This window comes from Trachypithecus francoisi, unplaced genomic scaffold (assembly GCF_009764315.1).
Source record: "Trachypithecus francoisi isolate TF-2019V2 unplaced genomic scaffold, Tfra_2.0 Lachesis_group0, whole genome shotgun sequence".
Taxonomy (NCBI): domain Eukaryota; kingdom Metazoa; phylum Chordata; class Mammalia; order Primates; family Cercopithecidae; genus Trachypithecus; species Trachypithecus francoisi.
The window spans coordinates 100,927,480-100,951,261 of record NW_022681453.1 but is presented as its reverse complement, the minus strand read 5'-3'; positions in this window follow the sequence as shown (position 1 = coordinate 100,951,261).

The window sequence follows — 23,782 nt, the reverse complement described above, 5'->3', positions numbered from 1 at the left end:
TATACAAATATGTTATCAATGTTTTTCATGTGTAGTGCCAAATATGGTACTGATGAACCCAAACAAGCCAATTATGTTATCAAGTTTAACCTTCTGTGTAATATCTCCTTTGGCATTTGAAATAATGAAACTTAACAGAACAAATTTGTTAGTGTCTTTACTAGGCATAAGCTGGCATAGGATTTCATAGGGCTGAATACTTCGAGAGATGTCAAAAGAATGAATTCAGATTCTCTGATCTTAGGTCTGAAAATTTTAGTTATGGGGGTTGGAAACTTACACGTTGCAAGTTAAGTAACAGTGAATGTGACAAATAAAACAATGTAATTATCAAATAATTGCCACTACAACTCAAGCTGAATGACAACCATGAACTGGAAAATCCAAGAAAGCATGGAGTTATGCTATGTGAAAAGGCTGATTTCAAGACAGTAGGAGTGGAGATCAAGAGTGAATAAATTGTGAATGGTATTGTCTTCCTGTGTTGGCTCTTGGCTTGGCTGTTTTTGGTGTATAGGAATGCTAGTAATTTTTGTACACTGGTTATGTATGCTGAAACTTTGCTGAAGTTGTTTATCAGCTGAAGGTGCTTTTAGGCTGAAACTATTGGTTTCTAGATGTAGGATCATGTCATCCTGAAACTGGGACTTGACTTCCTCTTTTCCTATTTGGATGCCCTTTATTTATTCTCCTGCCTGATTGCTCTGGCTCAGACTTCCAACACTATGTTGAATAGAAGTGGATGAGAGAGAGTATCCTTGCCTTTTGCCAGTTTTCAAGGGGAATGCTTCCAAATTTTGTCCATTTAGTACGAATTTGGCTGTGGGTTTTTCATAGATGCTTTTTACTATTTTAGGGTATGTTCCTTCAATACCTAGTTTATTGACAGTTTTTAACATGAAGTGGTGTTGAATTTTATTGACTTTTCTGCATCTATGTTCTGTTTATGTCATAAATCACATTTATTGATTTGCATATGTTGCACCAACCTTGAGTCCTGGGGATGAAACCTACTTGATCATGGTGAATTAACTTTTTGATGGGCTTCTAGATTTGGTTTCCAAGTATTGTGTTGAGAATTTTTGCATCTATGTTTATCAAGAATATTGGCCTGATCTGTCTAATACTATCAGTGGAGTGTTGAAGTTTCCAACTTTTATTGTGGGGGAGACTATGTCTCCTTGTGGGTCCCTAAGAACTTGCTTTGTGAAATGTGGGTGTTTCTGTGTTGGGTGCTGATATATTTAGGTCTTCCGGTTGAATTGAACTCTTTACCATTATTTAATTCCTTTCTTTGTCTTTTTTGATCTTTGTTGGTTTAATGTCTGTTTTGTCTGAAATCAGAATTGGAACCCATGCTCTTTTCTGTTCTCCACTTGCTTGGTAGATTTTCCTCCATTTGTTTGTTTTGAGCCTATGGGAGTCATTATGTGTGAGATGGGTCTCTTGAAGGTAGTATACTAATGGATCTGGCTTTTCTATATACCTAACCAGGGACGTGAAATGTTTCCACAATGAGAATTACAAAACAGTGCTCAAATAAATCAGAGGTGACACACACAAATGAAACAATGTCTCATGCTCATGGATCAGAAGAATCAATATTAAAATGTCCATATTGCCCAAAGCAGTTTATAGATTCAATGCTATTCATATCAAACTACCAATAACATTCTTCAAAAAATTAAAAAATATATATTTTAAAATTAATACAGAATAAAAAAAGAGCCCAAATAGCTAAGGAAATGCTAAGCAAAAAGAACAAGGTAGAGGCATCATGTTACCCAACTTCAAACTATACTACAGGGCTACAGTAACCAAAACAGCATGGTACTGGTACAAAAACAGGCACACAGACCAATGAAACAGAATAGACAGCCTAGAAATAAGGCTTCACACCTATGACCATCTGATCTTCAATAAAGCTGACCAAGACAAGTAATAGGGAAACACTTCTTATTCAATAAATGATGCTGGGATAAGTGGCTAAACATCTGCAAAGACTGAAACAGGACACTTTCCTTATACTATATACAAAATTTAGCTCAAGTTAAAGACTTACGTATAAAATATAAAACCAAAAAGAAACTCTTCAAGACAACCTAGGCAATAGCATCCTGGCCATAAGTATGAGCAAAAACTTCATGGCAAAGACACCAAAAACAATTAGAGCAAAAGCAAAAACTGGCAAATGAGATCTAATTAAACTTAGAGTTTCAGCACAGCAAAAGAAACTATCAACAGAGTAAACAGACAACCTACAGAATGGGAGAATGTATTTGTGAACCATGCATCTGACCAAGGTCTAATACACAACATTGTATCAGTTTGTTCTTACACTGTTATAAAGACATACCCGAAACTGGGTAATTTATAAATGAAAGGTTTAATTGACTCATGGTTCTATGTGCTGTATGGGCTTCTGCTTCTGGGGAGGCTTCAGGAAATGTACAATAATTGGGGAAGGCAAAGGGGAAGCAGGCACATCTTTATATGGTCAGCAGGAGAGAATGAGATAGAGAAAGACAGAGATAAAGAGGAGGTGCTACAAACTTAAACAAACAAATCTCAGGAGAACTCTTTCACAAGATCAGTAAGGAAGAAGTCCACCACCATGATTCCATCACCTCCCACCAGGCCCTCCTCCAATACTGGAAATTACAATTTGATATGAGATTTGGGCAGCTACACAGAGGCAAACTATATCATTCTGCCCCTGGGCCTTCCCAAATCTCATGACTTTCTCACATGGCAAAATACAATGATCTCTTCTCAAGAGTCCCCCACAGTCTTAACTCATTTCAGCATTAACTGAGAAGTCTACAGTACAAAGTATCATCAGAGACAAGGCAAGTCCCTTCCATCTATAAGCCTGGAAAATCCAAAAGAAGTTAATTACTTCCAAGATACAATGTGGGTATAGGCATTGGGTAAATATTTCCCTTCCAAAAGGGAGAATATGGCCAAAACAAAGGTGCTACAGGCCCCACGTAGATCCAAAACCCAGCAGGGGAGTCAGTAATTCTAAAACTCCAAAATAATATCATTTTATTTCATGTCTCATATCCAGGCCACAGTGATGCAAGAGGTAGTCTCCCAAGGCCTTGGGCAGTTCTGCCCCTGTGACTCTGCAGGGTACAGCCTCTATAGCTGCTTTCATGGGCTAGCATTCAGTGCCAAGTGCACAGTACAAGTGGTTGGTAGATCTACCGTTTTCAGGTCTGGAAGATGGTGGCCTTCTCCAAGCTGTACTAGGCAGTGCTCCAGTGGAGACTCTATGTGGAAGCTCCAACCGCACATTTGCCATCTGCACTTCCCTAGTTGAGGTTCTCTATGAAAGCTCCGCCCCTGCAGCAAATCTGTGTGTAGACATCCAGGTGTTTCTATACATCCTCTGAAATCTAGGCAGAGGTTTCCAAGCTTCAACTCTTGCCCTCTGTGCATCTGGAGGCTTAATGCCAAGTTGAATTCACCAAAGCTTGTAGCTTGCCCTCTGTGCATCCGGAGGCTTAATGCCATGTTGTAGTCACCAAGGCTTGCAGCTTGCACCCTCTGGAGCAGTGGCCTGATACTTATCTGGGGTCACTGAGACAGCTGGAGCTAGAATGACTAGGATGCAGGGAGCAGTGGTCCCAAGGTTGTGCAAAGCAGTAGGGCCCTAAGCCCAGCCATTAAAAGCATTCTTCTCTTCTAGACCTCTGGGCCTGTGATAGGAGAGGCTGCCATGAAGGTCTCAGAAATGCCGTGGAGGCATTTTCCCCTTTATTTTGGCTACTAACCAAAATAAAGCTCCTCTTTATTTATGCAAATTTCTGCTGCCTGCTTGAATTTTTTCTTTTTTCTTTTCTACCACATGGTCCAGCTGCAAATCCTCCAAACTTTTATACTTTTGTTTCCTTTTAAATACAAATTCCAATTTCAGGTCATTTCTTTGCATATGCAGATGAACACAGACTTTCAGAATCACCCAAGCTTCCTCTTGAACACTTTGCTGTTTAAAAATTTCTTCCACCAGATACCTTAAATCTCTCAAGTTCAAAGTTCCACAGATGTCTAGGGCAGGGCCACAAGCCTGCCAGCCTCTTTGTTAAAGCATAGAAACAGTGACTTTTACTCTACTTCCAAATAAATTCCTTATCTCCATCTGCGACCACCTCAACCTGAATTTAATTGTACATATCACTATCAGTAATGTGGTTTACAACCATTCAACAAGTCTCAAGGAAGTCCTAAACTTTCTCTCATCTTCCTGTCTTCTTCCAAGCCCTCCAAATGGTTTCAACCTCTGCTTGTTACACAGTTTCAAAGTAGCTTGCATATTTTCAGGTATCATTTTAGGAATGTCCCACTTCTCTGGTACCAATTTTTTGTATTATTCTGTTCTTACACTGCTATAAAGACATACCTGAAACCGGGTAATTTGTAAAGAAAAGAGGTTTAATTGGCTCACAGTACTGTAAGCTGTATAGACTTCTGCTTCTGGGTAGGCCTCAGGAAATATACACTCACAGCAGACAGTGAAGGGGAAGCAGGCACAGGCACACCTTAAAACGTCTGGCAGGAGAAGGTGGGGGAAGGTGCTACACGCCTTTAAACAAGCAGACCTTAGGAGAGCTCTATCACAAGAACAGCAAGGGGGAAGTCCACTCCCATGATTCCACCACCTCCAACCAGGTCCCTCCTCCAATACTTCGAATTACAATTTGACTTGAGATTTAGATGGGGACACAGAGCCAAACTATATCAAGCATCTATAAGGAACATCAATAAACATACAAGAAAAAAAAAAAGCAACCACATTAAAAAGTGGGCATAGGACATGAACAGACACTTTTCAAAAGAACATACATGTGGCCATCAAGCATATGAAAGAGAAGCTCAATATCACTGAGCATTAGAGAAATGCAAATCAAAACCACAATGAGATACCATCTCACACCAGTCAGAATGGATATTACTAAAAAGTCCAAAAATAATAGATGCTGGCAAGTTTTCAGAGAAGACAAAAGCTTATACACAGTTGGTAAGAGTGTAAACTAGTTAAAGTGTTTTGGAAAGCAGTATGGTGATTCCTCAAATAGCTTAAAGCAGAACTCCTGTTCAACTCAGCAATCTCATTACTGGGTATATATATACTCAGAGGAATATAAATCATTCTACTATAAAGGCACACGCACACAAATGTTAATTGCAGCACTATTCACGATAGCAAAGACATGGAATCAACCTAAATGCCCATCAATGATAGATTGGATTAAAAACATATTTGAACGTATACACCATGAAATACTATGGATTCATAAAAAAGAACGAGATCATGTATTTTGCAGGAACATGGATGCAGTTGAAGGCTCTTATCCTTAACAAACAAATGCAGGAACAGAAATCCAAATACCACATGTTCTTATTTATAAATGGGAGCTAAATGATGAGAACACATGAACACAAAAAAGGGAACACCAGACACTGGGGTTTACTTGAGGGTGCAGGGTGGGAGGAGGGGTAGGAGCAGAAAAGGTAATTGTCGGGTACTGAACTTAATACCCGGGTGATGAAATAATCTGTGCATCAAACCTCCATAACACAAGGTCACCTATATAACAAACTTTCATATGCACCCCCAAACCTGCAACACAGTTTTTTTAAATGAAAATCCTTGTGTAATACTCAAGAGACAGTGATAAGATAACATCAGGAATAATGGAATAGGGTTACTGTAGGAAATAATGCCTACCTACTGTTTGGTGGCCAGCATCCTTTCTTGCCAAAAGTATTTTCTTTAGGAAATTTCTTCTCCCCAAATTCTCAGCCATGAGGTTAATACGGAATCCATATCTTTCCTCATGACAGTAGTCAACCATAATTTACTTAAGGCAATAAAAATAGTTTCTGTTTGGTCATGGTGGTGATTGGCTTAGGAGTGGGTGTATGACATAAGTTAATACAATAAAGTAAGTGTCTTAACTTTTTCTGGGAATGCTTGGATATAATTCTATTATTTTCTGAAAAATACCAATACCAAAGTATAGTTTGATAATTACCACTGGCAGTAATCTTGGAATCAATGAAATTATTTTTATAACTAAAATATTAATCAGCCAAAAGTTTATGTTAACCCAGCAGAAATGGGGTAAGAGATAAATTTAGATGGTGATGATTGAGTGCTGCATCAAACTCTACCTGAAGTTAATATGCCTCTGTGTTTTTCAGTAATATGAGCCAATTAACTTTCTTCTTTAATTTAAGCTATTTTGAGTTGAATCACTTGCATGAAGATAATCTCACTATATAAGACTAGCATTTATTTGGCAAAGGTTAGAGGTCAGACTCTTCTAAACTTGGAATGCTCAGATACATCATTCTAAAATAAACAATGAGAAAATATTGAGAAATTGTGAATTAAATACTCATAAAATTAAAATATGTTGTAATTTCTTTAACAGAATTTTGCAAAATGCACTATATAAAGTGTATATTAAGAAGAAAATGAAAATTACCCATGTCTAGAATGCATCAGAGATGAAAATAAAGTGATTATTGATAAGGAAGGAATTAATGTGAGATATGATTGGAAAATATGATGGAAAATATACATTGAGGTTATATGAAATGTGGTGAATATATTAAATATATGTTGAATATATCAAAATATTTTTTGTTTTGATTTTGAAATTTAGGTAGACATTTGTCATATTTTTATTTTTGCTAACTTGAAAATGTATATTGCTTGTCTTTAAAGTATATATGTGTGAACCTAAAACCATGCAGAACACATGCCCTTGTGAAAAACAGCGTATCAATTAGATGCATTTGCTATTTCCATATCTGCTATGGCCGAAGAGTCCCATTGTCTCATTTTTAAAAACTAATCCTCATTTGTCTAGCTCAGTATATCATTGGAAGTTGTACATAGAAGAAAGGAGGCATTTCCAATGGCATGCATAATTCTCCTCAAGTCTGTGTTTGTGTGATGTAAGCTACACAGGAAAATACAGTAAATAAAAAGCAGTCACAAGTACTGTGTTGCAAAGAGTAATTTCATAATCATATAATTTGAATGATTCTTTATATCATAGGACATTAGACTAAAACTTTATCTACAAGACTTCTATTCTTTTTAAATTTTTGTTTGTTGTTTCAAGTGTAGGTGGTTTTTGCCTTTCCACTTAATGTTAGGTAATGAAAAGATGAAGGACAGCTCTGTTGTGGTCCTGTTTGATAACACTAGAAACAAGTTGGATGGAAACGAAAAGAAGAACAGAGATGAGAACAGAAAGAGTACATCTTTAAAAATGTCTCGGGACAAGGAAAAAAAACTACATATACTCTAAACTAAAAATGAGAAACTGTAGCCACGTATAATTGGAATAGTGGGGTTACAAATGCTTATGAATAATATTTTATAATATTAATGTATGTTATATTGCACAAGTTAAAATATGTGCTTGTGACAGTGTAGATTATCGTTATGAAAAGGAAGACAAAAGCAAACCTAGGCACACCTATTTTTTTATATGGTCATATTTAAGAGATCATTTTGTATCTAAATAAGTAATAGATACTTCAATAATTAATAGACCACACTTATGAAATGACTCAATGTTATATGAAATAGATTATCAAAATATCTGAAAATGCACTATACAGTGGATGCTGAAAATATCATGGTAATTAAAGCTGAAAAACAATACAAATACTTCACCAAAATAATAAAGTAATTTTGTTAGTGTAAATCCTATAAATGTATTTTGTGGAGGAAAGCCTTGGTTTGGGTGTTTGAAAGCTCGGATCATTGGGCTTCTGCCAATCACTGGCCATGTGGCTATGGATAAATAACAGAAGATTAGAGAACTGTTTCCTCATCTCTAGCATGAAGTGATTAAACAGTATAATTAATGAGATCAATTTAACAATGATGAGGTATCTATCTATCCGTCTATCCATCCATCTATCTATTTATCTAGACATATACCTGTAATCCTGGCTTCAGTCATCCCTATTTATCCAGGGTCTGTATTACAGGTTGGCTTCCTCAGAAAGCAGAAGCTAAAAAGGAGTTGAGCACTCCTGGGATCGATATTCCTGGGGAGAGAAGAGCGTAACAAGATTGAGCAGAGTGTTGGACTTGTAGCACAGATACAATAAGACTTCAGTTGACACCACAGAGAGAGATGAACTGAGTTTGCTCTTCAGAGAGTTTCTAACTTTGAGCCAAGGGTCTGGATTCTATACCCTGTATCTGGAAGTCAATGAACACAGATTGTCAGAGCAGAGGATACGTCATTACACAGAGTAATTTTGAGCTGAGGCAAATCCTAAAGAGGATGGATATCTGATGACAGTTAGATGAGAAACTTATTGACAGTTTAGATAAGTTCTTTAGTTGTGAGGGAGAGATCTGCATGGCGCAGCACAGGGATATGATGTAGGCAATGTCTGAAGTACCTCAGTTTCTCAAAAAATCCACTCATCTTCTTGAATATTGAGGTTGTGAACAGGAATAAGTGGAGTGTTCAAAGCCCTTTAAAATGTTAACCTACTCCATTTAGTGGAGTATGATGTAAGAAGTTAATTTTCATTTTAAGATTGGTCATAGTATAAATTCCTCACAATTTATAAAGCCTATGAGTCAAAACCCTCCCTGTTCCTTCTAGAAATATTCCTCTATTCCTTTGAGGAAGTATTTTTCACAGACCCAACACATCTTTTCATTAAAAATAATATTTTAATGCCTTTTTTATTATCCTAAAATGAAAGTCATAAATAATGTAGCCTATCTGTAAATATAATTTCAAAAGATCAATATAATGCTATAACTATAATAGAAAGGAAAAATAGGAGAAAAGTCATTTATAATAAAATAACATGTGTTTCCATATGTAGATATTCAGGCATGACCGCACTAGAAGATATGGTGAAGCAGTCAGGTGCATGATCTATAAATTAACATATACAAGTATCTTATTGAATAATGAGTGGTAATTAAATACCGCTGAGGATATACTGTCGATGAACTGGTAATCCAAATTGAAGGCACGCTAAGTAAATTCCTGAACAAAACAAATTAAAATCTTTCCACTTTGCTAGTATTTGCATATTCTGGAAACTTACTGTATATTAAAATTATTAAAAAATGAGTTACTAGGTAAATAAAATTAACTTCTAAATTTAGCTCATTATGAATATATTTTTCATCTTATGAATATCTGGTGATGCATTAAAATATATATGAGACAAGGGACAGTTCTTCTTTGTGTGGGAATTGTGGAATACTGCATTCCTTGCCAACTTGTAAAACTCAAATATCCCACAGTCACTAGGATAAACAAAAATGCTCCTCGTACATGCTCATTGTCTCCAAGGGCCAATACTACCTGGTTGATCATTACTCCAAAATGTCTGTTCAGTCCTATAGTGTATGGAGAAGCTTCTAAGCACAGGTTCTACTTCTGGCTTCTATAGATGAAATTTCAGCATAGTCACTGTATCATCACTCTGTCCTAAAAGACTGGGCAAGTTAATTCTCAACTACACTTTGTTTGTTAAAGAGTCTACAAAGAATCCCATTTTCTTACTTTATTCTCATTAAGCATAAGATGGCAATCAAATTGCTTGAGATATTGTGATGTAATGGGTACTACTCAGACTGGGGAACTGAGTTTAATCTCCTACTTTCCCGCTTAAGATCTTTACAATCAGTAGGTCCATTAAAAATCCCGCGAGTCCGTTCCCTAATCTTTTCATCTAAAACACTACCAACATCCGTGTTTATTGTGAGAATTAAAAGAAAGAGTGTGTTGCAACCCCAGCAGTTAGTGTAGAATTTGAGCAGCACATAGTTACTGATGCTAGAATTGGAAACTACAAGATAAAGGAGAGATTAACAAATCATAAGTGTAGATAGAGAAGTACCTAAATAGACAGAGATGTTACAGGATCTATCTATAGATATATCCATACATTTGTGGGATCTGTAGATAGGTATTGGTTGGAAAATATTGGGATGGGAAGAGAGAGAATTGGACTCAAACATTTCTGTGTGGCAATGTCTAATTATCTCTTTTTTCTAGCTCTGGCATTTTACTAGGATATCTCATAGATAAGGACACCATATGATTTATCAGCCACCATAAGATTTTCTGGAAATGGAATACTCTTTAACTCTTAATAATTACACTAGAAAAACAGGCACCAGGAGGGCACCATTCAAGTTAGGACGCATTGTCACCTCAATGAGAAGACATAGTATCCTGCCTAGGTTGGTGGCGATGGTTGAAATAACCTTGACATATTTGACATTCTGCTATTGTATTATTTCTTGTTGCTTACCTCATCAGATTTATTTTCTTCATATTTGTTTCTTTTTAATTTGTATTTTGATTAGTGTCATCCTTATATCTTATTTTGTGTTATATTATTTTGATCCCAAATTTGATAACATTAAAAATTTTGGTCCACGGTATTTTACTGGCTTTAGTGAATGTTGGCATATTTTATTGGTAGCTTTTGCATATATAACATGTAAGCAATTACTTTAAAAAATGTAATCTGCATTTAAATCTTTTGGACTCAGGCATTAGGTAAAAATTTATTATATTTATTCATATTTTTCCAAATATTACGTTATTTAAAATAGTATTATTTTAATAGAGATTAAATTCCTTAATGTTATAATCAAAACACTATAAGCTTTAGAGTCATACTGACTTTTAAAATCTCTTTTCCTCTACTTTTTTTACTTGTGCACAACCTTGGTCAAATTGTTTATTCTCAACTAATTTGAATTTCTCATCTGGAAAATGTGGATTATAACATCTACCTTGTAAAGTTGTTTAAAATAAAAATACACAAATTTTGTTTATAGATGATTCCTTTAAATATACAATGGCTTAATGCTTTATGCTTTAAACTATTACACTTTAAACTTTAAAACCATCTCTCATCATTTTTGCACATGATGATTTATTTTTTGTTTTCTGTGTTCCAAACTCCTAAGTGGCCACTCTATTTTGAGTGATACTCTTTTAATTCCTCTGCTCTCACTGTGGCCAGGATGATCTTCCAAGTTCCAGCAAGTCTCTCCTTTGATTTCTTAACCGTATGTATTCAACAAAATGTTCAGACTTTTTCCATGACATACAGAATCTATACTTGATTTGGGTCTCTCCTATCAAAATTCTCTCTCCTCCAGTTCTACATTTGCTTTCTACTCTAAATAAGTTATATGGTAAAATTTTTACATTTTACTCTCACTGTGAAATATGCAGCCTCCTCATCTCTGGCCCATTTAATTCAACTACTCTTCCATGCTCAACTGCTTACCTCCTCAGCAGGAAGACAAAAAATTTAGGGTGTCAAGTGAAATTAAGATTTCGTATAAACAACAAGTAATATTTCAGTATGAGTATGCCATGTGCAATAATTGGAACATAATTATAATTAAAAAGTATTCATATTTTACTTTTATTTGTTACATCTGACAATTCTCCTCTTTGAGAAAGTCTCTGCTGAGAACCCTTCAAGAATACTTGTCATGACTATATATTAAAAGCATACACATCCTATCATATGTTTGACTGTACTGAATGTATTTAAATGTGTTTACCTGCCAGTAACGTGTCTAGAGGAAACAACAGAAATTGTAAAATTCCTGTAGGTCTCTTTTTAAGCTTTCTAAATGAAGAGTATACTTTCATCAGGAGAAGCTGGATTGAATCGAAATACAACTTTATTATTCAATACTGATATTTATTTTCTCATGATTAATATTTGAAGAAATTTGATTTTATATAGTGCTTATTTTCCCTATAAAAGTATGGAAACTATCTGCATTAAGAGTAATTTATTTTGTATAAGTTACCTTTAAGGTCTGTAAGACATCATAAATAATGATTTTTCTGGGATCTATTTTAATGTGTGCATGTCACAAATACAAATGCTGAAAATGTAGTCAATTTATGTACAAAGGAGTACTCTTAAAAGGAGGATGCAGAGAAATGAAAATGCAAAGAATGAGTTTTGAGTAAAATATGCCCACATTTACATAAACATATAATATATTATTTTAGTAGGGGTGTATTTTAGTGGAAGGAGAACCAATACTATTAATCATTACACCAGAACACCAGATATTATCAGGGAACTGTCCCAGGCAAACCAGGGTGTTTGGTCAACATAGCCAGAATCCTCTGCTTCTATATATACAGCATCAAAATAACTTCAATGCATATGATTTCATTTGAATGTATCATCTGACTATTAGTAGCTTAGGTTTGGTCTGGATCTGGAATACAGATAATTAGAGGTTTTGAATTCAACCTCAAAACTGTGGATCTATAACACAAAGGCCTCCTTCCATTGTGCTATTATTAATTAATAACTCTAGTGGTCTGGAAGAAATAAATATCTAAGCACTTAAGCAATGTAAATTTATACCAAAGACATGTCAGAAGATGTTATGATGTAGTACTTTATTTCAAATTGGATGGAGAGTTTATGACAGAGTTAGGGTAAGGAGACTGAATAAAGCAGAACAAAAAATATAAATCATTGATTTAAAAACATATATTTTGACATAGTATGGAATGGATGGTATAGATTCATTGTAAATACAGACTTTGTTTCTCCTACTTGGAGTTTTCTAATATCTTTGAACAAATTTAATAATCCAGTCCTAAAAATCAGATATTTTATAATTTTGACTGTTTTAAACTTATTGCTAATTTTAATATATTTAAAATATTATAGCTAATACAAGTGCATGTTTCCCATGTTTTTATGTTAAAGACAACCTTATTATTTAAATATGCATAAAATGTATAAAATATAACATTGAAAATCTAGTTAGTATTCTTCTGATAGTGAAGATATTAGGAAGTCATCTGTACAAATGAAATAATGTATATGCAGCTATTTCACTTATATATTTACCGTTCTAAGAAGTGAAGAGCAAAAAAAATGCTTCCTAATGTTATATAAATTTACTTACAGTTGTTAATATATTCATATCTATGTTTAACTTAATTTTATATTAATTCAAAATATATTACTATATCTTCATTGCACCTTTATGGGTTATGAATACTCTGTGATAAAAATAAGTATCACCAAGTCTGAATATTTACAAAATAATGTAATACAAAATGAAAAAAAACAATTATCAGGACTCTGACGTTACAGCAATTAGATGAAAATAACATACATTAATCTATGTATCAATTTTTGTATTTCCTTATAGTTTATATTTCATTCTTTTTATATTCTCAATACATAAAATAACTCTTGATTTTGCATCCTGAGACTTTGCTGAAGTTGCTTATCAGCTTAAGGAGTTTTTGAGCTGAGATGATGGGGTTTTCTAAATATACAATCATGTCATCTGCAAACAGAGACAATTTGACTTCCCTCTTCCTATCTGAATACCCTTGATTTCTTTCTCTTGCCTGATTGCCCTGGCCAGAACTTTGTTGAATAGGAGTGGTGAGACAGGGCATCCTTGTCCTGTGTCAGACTTCAAAGAGAATGCTTCCAACTTTTGCCCATTCAGTATGATATTGTCTGTGGATTTGTCATAAGTAGCTCTTATTATTTTGAGATACGTTCCATCAATACCTAGTTTATAGAGTGTTTTTAGTATGAATTTTACTGAAGTCCTTTTCTGCATCTATTGAGATAATTATGTGGTGTTTGTCATTGGTTCTGTTTATATGATGAATTACTTTTATTGATTTGCATATGTTGAACCAGACTTTCATCCCAGAGATAAAATCAGCTTGATCATGGTAGATAAGCTTTTTGATGTGCTGCTAGATTCAGTTTGCCAGTATTTTACTGACAATTTTTGCATCAATGCTCATCAGGGATATTGGTCTGACATTTTTATTTTTTGTTGTGTCTTTGCCAGGTTTTTGTATCAAGATGATGTTGACCTCATAAAATGAGTTGGGAGGAGTCCCTCTTCTTCTACTGTTTGGAATACTTTCAGAATTAATGGTACCAGCTCTTCCTTGTACCTCTGGTAGAATTTGGTTGTGAATCCATCGGGTCTTTTTTTTTTTTTTTTTTTGGTGGTAGGCTATTAATTATTGCCTCAATTTTGGAACTTGTTATTGGTCTATTCAGGGATTTTTCTTTTTCTTGGTTTAGTTTGGGAGGGTTTATGTGTCCAGGAATGTATCCATTTCTTCTAGATTTTCTAGTTTATTTACGTAGATGTGTTTACAGTATTCTGATGGTAGTTTGCATTTCTGTGGGATCAGTGGTGATCTCCTCTTTATCATTTTTATTGTGTCTATTTGATTCTTTTCTCTTTTCTTCTGTATTAGTCTAGCTACTGGTCTATCTATTTTGCTAATCTTTTCAAAAAGCCAGCTCCTGGATTCATTGATTTTTTGAAGGGATATTCGTGTCTCTATCTCCTTCAGTTCTGCTATGATCTTAGCTATTTTTTGTCTTCTGCTAGCTTTTGAATTTGTTTGTTCTTCCTTCTCTAGTTCTTTTAATTGTGATGTTAGGGTGCTGATTTAAGATCTTTCCCACTTTCTCCTGTGGGCATTTATTGCTATGAATTTCCCTCTAAACACTACTTTAGCTGTGTCTCAGAGATTTTGGTACATGTGTCTTTGTTCTCATTGGTTTCAAAGAACTTAGTTTTTTCCCCCTAATTCATTATTTACCCAGTAGTCATTCAGGAGCAGGTTGTTCAATTTCCATGTGGTTGTGTGGTTTTGAGTGTGTTTCTTAATCCTGAGTTCTAATTTGATTGCACTGTGGTCTGAGAGTCTATTTGTTATGATTTCTACTACTTTGCATTTGCTGAGGAGTGTTTTTCTTCCAATTGTGTGGTTGATTTTAGAATAAGAGCTATGCAGTGCTGAGAAAAATGTATATTCTGTTGATATGCGGTGGAGAGTTGTGTAGATGTCTATTAGGTCTTCTTAGTCCAGAGATGAGTTCAAGTCCTGAATATCCTTGTTAATTTTCTGTCTCATTGATCTGTCTAATATTGACAGCGGGGTGTTAAAGTCTCCCGTTATTATTGTGTGGGAGTCCAAGTCTTTTTGTAAGTCTGTAAGAACTTGCTTTGTGAATCTGGGTGCTCCTGTATTGGGTGCATATGTATTTAGGATAGTTAACTCTTCTCATTGCATTGATCTGTTTACCATTACGTAATGCCCTTCTCTGTCTTTTTTGATATTCATTGGTTTAAAGTCTGTTTTATCAGAGACTAGGATTGCAATCACTGCTTTATTTTTTCTTTCTATTTGCTTGGTAAATCTTCCTCCATCCCTTTATTTTGAGCCTATGTGTGTCTTTGCACATGAGATGGGTCTCCTGAATACAGCACACCAATGGGTCTTGACTCTTTATCCAATGTGCCTATCTGTGCTGTTTAATTGGGACATTTAGCCTATTTACATTTAAGGTAATATTTTTATGTGTTAATCTGATCCTGTCATTATGATGCTGGCTAGTTATTTTCCCTATTAGTTGATGCAGTTTCTGCATAGTTTCGGTGGTCTTTAAATTTTGGGTTGTTTTTGCAGTAGCTAGTACCAGTTTTTCCTTTCCATATTTAGTGCTTCATTCAGGAACTCCTTGTAAGACAGGTCTGGTGGTGACAAAATCTCTCAGTGTTTGCTTGCTGTAAAGGATTTTATTTCTCATTCAGTTATGAAGCTTAGTTTGGCTGGATATGAAATTCTGGGTTGAAAATTATTTTCTTTAAGAATGTTGAATACTGGCCCCCACTGTCTTCTGGCTTGTAGGGTTTGCGCTGAGAGATCTGTTCTTAGTCTGATGGGCTTCTCTTTGTGGGTAACCCTACCTTTCTCTCTGGCTGCCCTTAACATTTTTTCCTTCATTTCAACCTTGGTGAATCTGACAATTATGTGTCTTGGGGTTGCTCTTCTCATGGTGTTCTTTGTGGTATTCTCTGTATTTCCTGAATTTGAATGTTAGCCTGTCTTGTTAGGTTGGGGAAGTTCTGGATAATATCCTGAAGTATGTTTTCCAAATTGGTTTCATTCTCCCCATCATTTTCAGGTGCACCAGTCAAAGGTAAGTTTGGTCTTTTCACATAGACCCATATTTCTTGGAGGCTTCGTTTATTCCTTTTCATTGTTTTTTCTCTAATATTGTCTTCACACTTTATTTCATTAAGTTGATCTTCAATCTCTAATATCCTTTCCTCTGCTTGACCGATTTAGATATCAATACTTGTGCATGCTTCACGAAGTTCTCGTGCTGTGTTTTTCAGCTCCATCAGGTCATTTATGTTCTTCTCTAAACTGATTATCCTAGTTAGGTATTCCTCTAACCTTTTATCAAGATTCTTACCTTCCTTTTCTTGGGTTAGAAGACACTCCTTTAGCTTGGAGGAGTTTGTTACTACCCACTTTCTGGCCCATTTCTGTCAATTCATCAAACTCATTCTCTGTCCAGTTTTGTTCCCTTGCTGGTGAGAAGTTGTGAATCTTCGGAGGTGAAGAGGCATTCTTGTTTCTGGAATTTTCAGACTTTGGGCACTGTATTTTTTCTCTTCTTCATGGATTTGTCTACCTTTGGTCTTTGCTATCAGTGACATTTGGATGAAGTTTTTGCATGGTTGTCCTCTCTGTTGATGTTGATGCTATCACTTTCTGTTTGTTATTTTTCCTTCTAACAGTGAGGCCCCTCTTCTGCAGGTCTACTGGAGTTTGCTGTGGGTCCACTCCAGACCCTGTTTGCCTGGGTATTACCAACGGAGGCTTCAGAACAGCAAATATTGCTGCTTGCTCCTACCTCTGGAAGCTTTGCCCCAGAGGGGCACCCGCCTAAAGCCAGCCATAGCTCTCCTGCATTAGGTGTCTGTCGACCCCTGCTGGGAGGTGTCTCCCCATAGGGAGGCACGGGGGTCAGGGACCCACTAGAGGAGGCAGTCTGTCCCTTAGCAGAGCTCAAGCACTGTGCTGGGAGATCTGCTGCTCTCTTCAAAGCTTGCAGGCAGGAACATTTAAGTTTCTTGAAGTGGCGACCACAGCCGCACCTTCCCCCAGGTGCTCTGTCCCAGGGAGATGGGAGTTTTATCTATAAGCCCATAACTGGGACTGCTGTCTTTCTTTTAGTGATGCCCTGACAGGAGAGGAGGAACCTAGAGAGGCAGTCTGGTTACAGTGGCTTTGTGGTGCTGTGGTGCACTCTGCCCAGTCCGAACTTCCCAGTGGCATTGTTTAGACTGTGAGGGGAAAACCGCCTACTCAAGCCTCAGTAAGGGCGGGTGCCCCTCCCCGCACCAAGCTCAAGTGTTCCAGGCTGACTTCCGACTACTGTGCTGGCAGCAAGAATTTCAAGCCAGTGGATTTTAGCTTGTTGGGCTCCATGGGGGTAGGATCTGCTGAGCAAGACCACTTGGCTCCCTGGCTTCAGTCCCTTTTCCAGGTGAGTGAATGCTTCTCTCTCGCTGTTTTTCCAGGGGGTAAAAAACAAACAAACAAACAAACAAACAAAAACTCCTGCAGCTAGCTCGGTGTCTGCCCAAACAGCCACCCAGTTGTGTGCTTGAAATCCAGGGCCCTGGTGGTGTAGACACCTGAGAGAATCTCTCGGTCTGCACATTGTGAAGATCGTAGGAAAAGTGTTGTATCTGGGCTGGATAGCACTGTCCATCACGACACAGTCCCCCATGGCTTCCCTTGGCTAGGGGAGGGGGTTCCCTGAACCCTTGTACTTCCTGGGTGAGGCAATGCCCCACCCTGCTTCTGCTAGCCCTCCATGGGCTGCACCCACTGTCTAGCCAGTATCAGTGAGATAAACTGGGTACCTCACTTGGAAATGTAGAAATCACCTGCCTTCTGCATTGGTGTCTCTGGGTGCTGCAGACCAGAGCTGTTCCTATTCGGCCATCTTGCCTGGGAAAATCTTTATAAAATTAAAATGTTAAAATTATCTTGCACATCATCGGAAAGCTTGTGTTATCTAATGGTAGTATTTATGTTATGTAATTAAACTGAAGTGTCAATATCATTTTAATTGTATTCACTCTTCCCACACAGTGAACTTTAGCATTGACTATCTAGCAAGAACCTCCGGAGTGAATTTTATACTAGAATAAAATTAACTTTAATTGTATTGTCAAAGTCTCTTATTGTAATTTCCTTGTTGCGTCAAATTTGAAGATAATAATTTAGATGCCACTGAAGGAAAACTGTTCAAACGAAAAATTTTTATTTTATATCGTTTATTATTTTTAATATTGAGTGTTCCTAATCTTATAATATTGAAGGGTTAAAAATGTCATTAGTGGTGTTATTTTAGTCCCACCCATTTCACTTTGTTCCATCTCAGACGTTACTGACAGGCTGCCCTCATATAGGCTGACAACTTCCTGTGACTCTCTCTGAGAGTGAACATAGGCCTTTGGAATGCTCTGCCTGGGACTCCAAGCAGCTCAGAAATACCAGAGAATTAAAGCACCAGAGAAAAGTTTCAAAATTATGCAATGAGGATTGGTAGATAAATACCCCTTCATCCTTCAGTGTGATTCTGAGACATGCTTAACAAGGTTTCCACATTCCTAGTGGGGTCGAACCCCAGTTACCCACATCACTAAATCACTCATCCATGTACTTTCTTGCTTTTCCTCCCTTTCTTATTGTCTCTATCCTCCTTTTCTTCACAGTTCTTTCTGGTATTACTTTTGAAACTATTATTTACTCCCACCCCTTTTCTTAGGGTCTACATTTGAAGAATGGATAATACTATTCTTGAAATATTGTTAGTCAATTTTTGAATCATTCAAAGACAAAATTAAACTTACCCTATATCATTTGTAACACATTTGTGCACAAAGACCATGCAAAATGGCATTAAAACTATCTGAGTCAAACATGAAACATCTGCCAATTGGATTTAACATTTAGAAATATTATAGTAGTGAATCTCTTGAAATAAAATATTTGCTTACAAGCATTAAAAGTTAATAAATTGAAGATTCTGAGTTACTCTATTATATATAGTGAGCTACAATGAATTTGAGTAATAAGTATATGTACTAGTTTGTTCTTACATTGCTGTAAAGTAACAGCTGATACTGACTAATTTATAAAATAAAAAGGTTTAACTGGCTCATGGTTCTGCAGGATGTACCATGAAGTATGTTTGGGAAGACCTCAGGAAGCTTCCAACCATGGCAGAAGGCAAAGCAGGAGCAGGGGTCTTACATGGCAGGAGCCTGAGCAAGAGGGATTAAGGGGGTGGTGCTACACACTTTTAAACAACAAAATCTCACAAGAACTCACTCACTATTGTCAGAATAGCACCAAGAAGATGGTGCTAAACCATTCATGAGAAACCTACCCCCATGATTTAATTATCTCCCACCAGGCCCCGCCTTCTACATTAAGAATGACAATCTGACATATGACTTCGGCAGGGACACAGATCCAAACCATATCAGTATGTTAGAAAAACTTAAGAAATAATAAGAAATCAAGCAATGTTTAGGGAGTATCAAATCTAATATGTTCTCTGTTTACATTAGCAACTTTGAAAATTAAAGAGAAAGAGTGACATGGTAAGAATGGTAAAGTAAGAAACGCTAAAAAACAAATCTGTCCTTCCATAAAAGCAACAACAAAATCTGTCAAAATTCTCAGAATCAACTATTTCAGAATACTGGATATTAACACACAAACTGCAGCAATTAGGTGAATCTCTCAGTAAGAACAGTGAGCTTTTGGCATTTTAACCTACCTTGGTCTATCTTCCACACCTCAAGTCAGTGAATGGTCTTGAATAAAGCAGCTATCATTTCCAGTACAGGTATTGATTGTAGACAGCAGAACAGACTTCATTCACCATATATTTTTAAAAAGGGTAGTTGTTTCGGCCTGTCTGGTGGTTCCACGGAGGAAAGAATCAATTACTTTTATATTGCCTAACTCTGATCTCTCCTGGTGCTAAGGTGGGTACCCAGGGAGAATGTAATGAAAACAAAGTTTTACTTTTAGCTGTAATTTAAGTTCTGGGTAGGCAGGCAGTGAAGGGTAAGGTAGAGTTATAAACCGCCTGAATAAAGCTAAAGGAATGCCCCGACACACACACACACACACACACACACACACACAGACGTGATTTGCAAAGAAAAGTTAAAGGTTGGGGATGGGGTTAGTTTTGGTTCTAAGAATTAAGATAAAAAATCTGTTCAATCACTAGCTGAACATTAAGCTAATGAATCAGATATTTCAGAGTTCACATATGACCAAACACAAAGAATTTTCAAATTTTGTCAAAAATGTCACTAAACATGCAATTATAACAATCAGCAACAAACTCTGAGAAAAGAAAAATTTACTTCCAGAGTTGAATACATAGTGTCTAGTTTTCAACAAATAAATTATAAGGCATACAAAGAAACAAGAAAATACAACCCAAACATATATTTAACAGAAATTAACTAATTGCTATAAAATAAGATGCTAATTGCAATCCCTAGGATAATTGCTAATAAAATAACTGAAATATAGAAAAAGAAACAAGTAATGATGTACTAGAAAACTATGTAACACAAAAGAAAGCATCAATGGAGGAATTGAGAAGACAAAGGACATGAGACATGTAACAAACAAATTGCCATTTGACAGAAGTATTTTCTTATCTGTAGTTGTGCTAAATGTAAATTGGCTAAATTTTCCAATAAAAAGGCAGAGATGAGCTAAATGAGAAAATATTACTCAATTATATGCTTTATAAGATATTTATTTTAAATTTAAAAACACAGTAGGTTAAAAATAGAATGACAAAAAGACATTCCATGCAAACTGCAGCCAAACATGAGATGTACCAGCCACATTAATATCAAAATTAATAGATGTTATGACAAAAAGTGGAGCAAGAAATAAAAAAGAATATTATATTAAAATAATAGAATCAGTGTATCTGGGAAATATAAATATATAAGCCTTTAACAATAAAGCTCTAAAATAAATAAAACAAATATTGACAGAATTGAAAGAAAAAATAGGCAGCTTAAAAGTAATGGTATAAGACTTAAATACCTCACTTTCAATAATGGATAGGGCAACTGGATAGAAAATAGAAATGAAATAAAAGACTTGAACACTATAAACCAACTGGTCGTAACTGACAGTATTCCCTGTAGTGTTCCATAAGGAACACTTCTCTTATTAACAGATCAACATATATTCTTCTCAACTGCACATGAAATATTCTCCAGGAGAGACCAGTTATTAGGCCACAAAGAGTCTCAATAAATTTTACAACACTGAAATCATACAAATTATATTTACTAGCTGTCATAAAAATACAGTAGAAATCAATAACAGAAATTAAGTTAGAATATTCAAAATTACATGAAAATTTAAAACTCGTTCTTTAATAACCATGGATCCAAGAAGAAATCACAAGGGAAATTAGAAAATATTGTTATATTAAGGCATATGGAAACAAAACATGGCAAAACTTATGGTATACATAGAGTACAGGGTCCAATATCAATACTTGCACTAAAAACCTAGAACCATCTAAAATTAATAAGCTAATATATAAAAGATGAGAAAACTAAGTCCAAAAGTAGCAGAAGGAGGGAAATAATACTGATCAGGAAATAATTACATGTAATAAAGAGTACTAAAACACTAGAGAACTTCTAAAATGTCAAGATCGCTTATTTTAAAAGATCAACAAAATTGACATCTTTACCCAAATTGAGCAACAAATAAGATTGAATACTCAAATTAATATGCTTAGAAATGAAAGTATAGAGCCTACTACTAACATTACAGAAATAATAAAAAAAAATTTCAGAGGATACTATAAAAACATCACATATGCCAAAACATCACATAGTCTAAATTAAACACACAAATTTCTGGAAATTCACAAACCAATAAAACTCAAGAAAAAATAGAAAATCTTAATAGAACTATAGCAAGTAAGAAAATTTAATTAGAAATCAAAACACTTTCAAAAAATATCAGGAGCAGATGTTTTAACTGGTGATTCTTATCAAATGTTTAAAGATCAGTTACCACCCTTCCTTCTCAAACTTTTCCAGACAATGAAAGAGGCGAAAACACTTCCTAATTCTTTCTGTGAGGCCAGTATTATTCCTTATCAAAAAAAGATAAATACAACACAAGGAAAAAAAAAAAACGGAGCAATATCTTCTATGAATATAGATGCCAAAATTCTCAAGAAAATGCTAGTAAACCAAATATGGAAACCTTTTAAAATAATTACATACTATGATCATATATGATTTATTGCAGGAATGCAAAAGTGATTTTTACATAAAAATCAATATAGTACACTGTGTTAACAGAATTAAAGAAAATAATTATGATCTCAATAGACACACAAAAGGAATTTAACAGGATCTGTATTATTTCATCTTAAAAACTCCACAAGTCAAGAGTAAAAAATAAATTCTTCACCTAGATAAAGACACTGAATAATCCACAGATAAAATACCATACTCTATTGTGCAATGCTGGAAGCTTTTTCCCTAATATATGAAGCAAGACAAGGATATCTGTTTTTACCATTTCCATTCGTTGTTATATTGCAAGTTTTAGTCAGGTCAACAAGGCTTAAAAAGGATAATAAAAGGCATTCAAATTGTATAGAACGAAAACTGAAACTGAACTCCTTCCTTACACCTTATACAAATATTAAATCAAGATGGATTAAAGACTTAAATGTAAAACCCAAAACTATAAAAACCCTAGAAGAAAATCTAGGCAATACCACTTAGGACATGATGCACTGGCAAAGATTTCATGACAAAAATGCCAAAAGCAATTGCAACAAAAGCAAAAATGGACAAGTGGAATCTAATTAAACTAAAGAGCTTTTGCACATCAAAAGAAACTATCATCAGAGTTAATTGACCACCTACAGAATGGGAGAAAATTTTTGCAATGTATCCATCTGACAAAAGTCTAATATCCAGATTCTACAAGAAACTTAAACAAATTTATAAAACAAACAAAAAAGCCATCAAAAGTGGGCAAAGGACACGAACAGACACTTCTCAAATGAAGGCATTGATGTAGCCAACAAACGTATGACAAAAAACTCAAAATCAAATCAAAACCAAAATGAGATATTGTCTCATGCCAGTCAGAATGGTGATAATTAAAAAGTCAAGAAACAACAGATGCTGGCAAGGCTGCTGAGAAATAGTCACACTTTTACACTGTTGGTGGGAATGTAAATTAGTTCACACACTGTGAAAGACAGTGTGGCAATTCCTCAAAGATCTAGAAGAAGATATCCCAACTGATCCAGCAATCTCATTACTAGGTAATATACTAGGCATATTACCAAAGGAATGTAAGCTATTCCAGTACAAAGATACATGCATGCATATGTTCACTGCAGCACTATTGACAATAGCAAAGACGTGGAATCAACCTACATGTCCATCAACAGTAGACTGGATAAGTAAAAATGTGTAACATACACAGCATGAAATACTATGCAGCCATAAAAAAGGAACAAGATCATGTCTTTTGCAAGGCATGGATGGAGCTGGAAGCTATTATCCTTAAGCAAACTGATGCAGGAACAGAAAGCCAAACACTGCATGTTCTCACTTGTAAGTGGGAGACGAATGATGAAACACATGGACATGTGGGGGACCAACATACACTGGGGCCTGTCAAGGACAGGGGAAGGGAAAGCATCAGGAAGAATAGCTAATGGTTACTGGGATTAATACCTGGGTGATGGGTCTATCTGTGCAGCAAACTACCATGGCACATGTTTACCTGTGTAACAA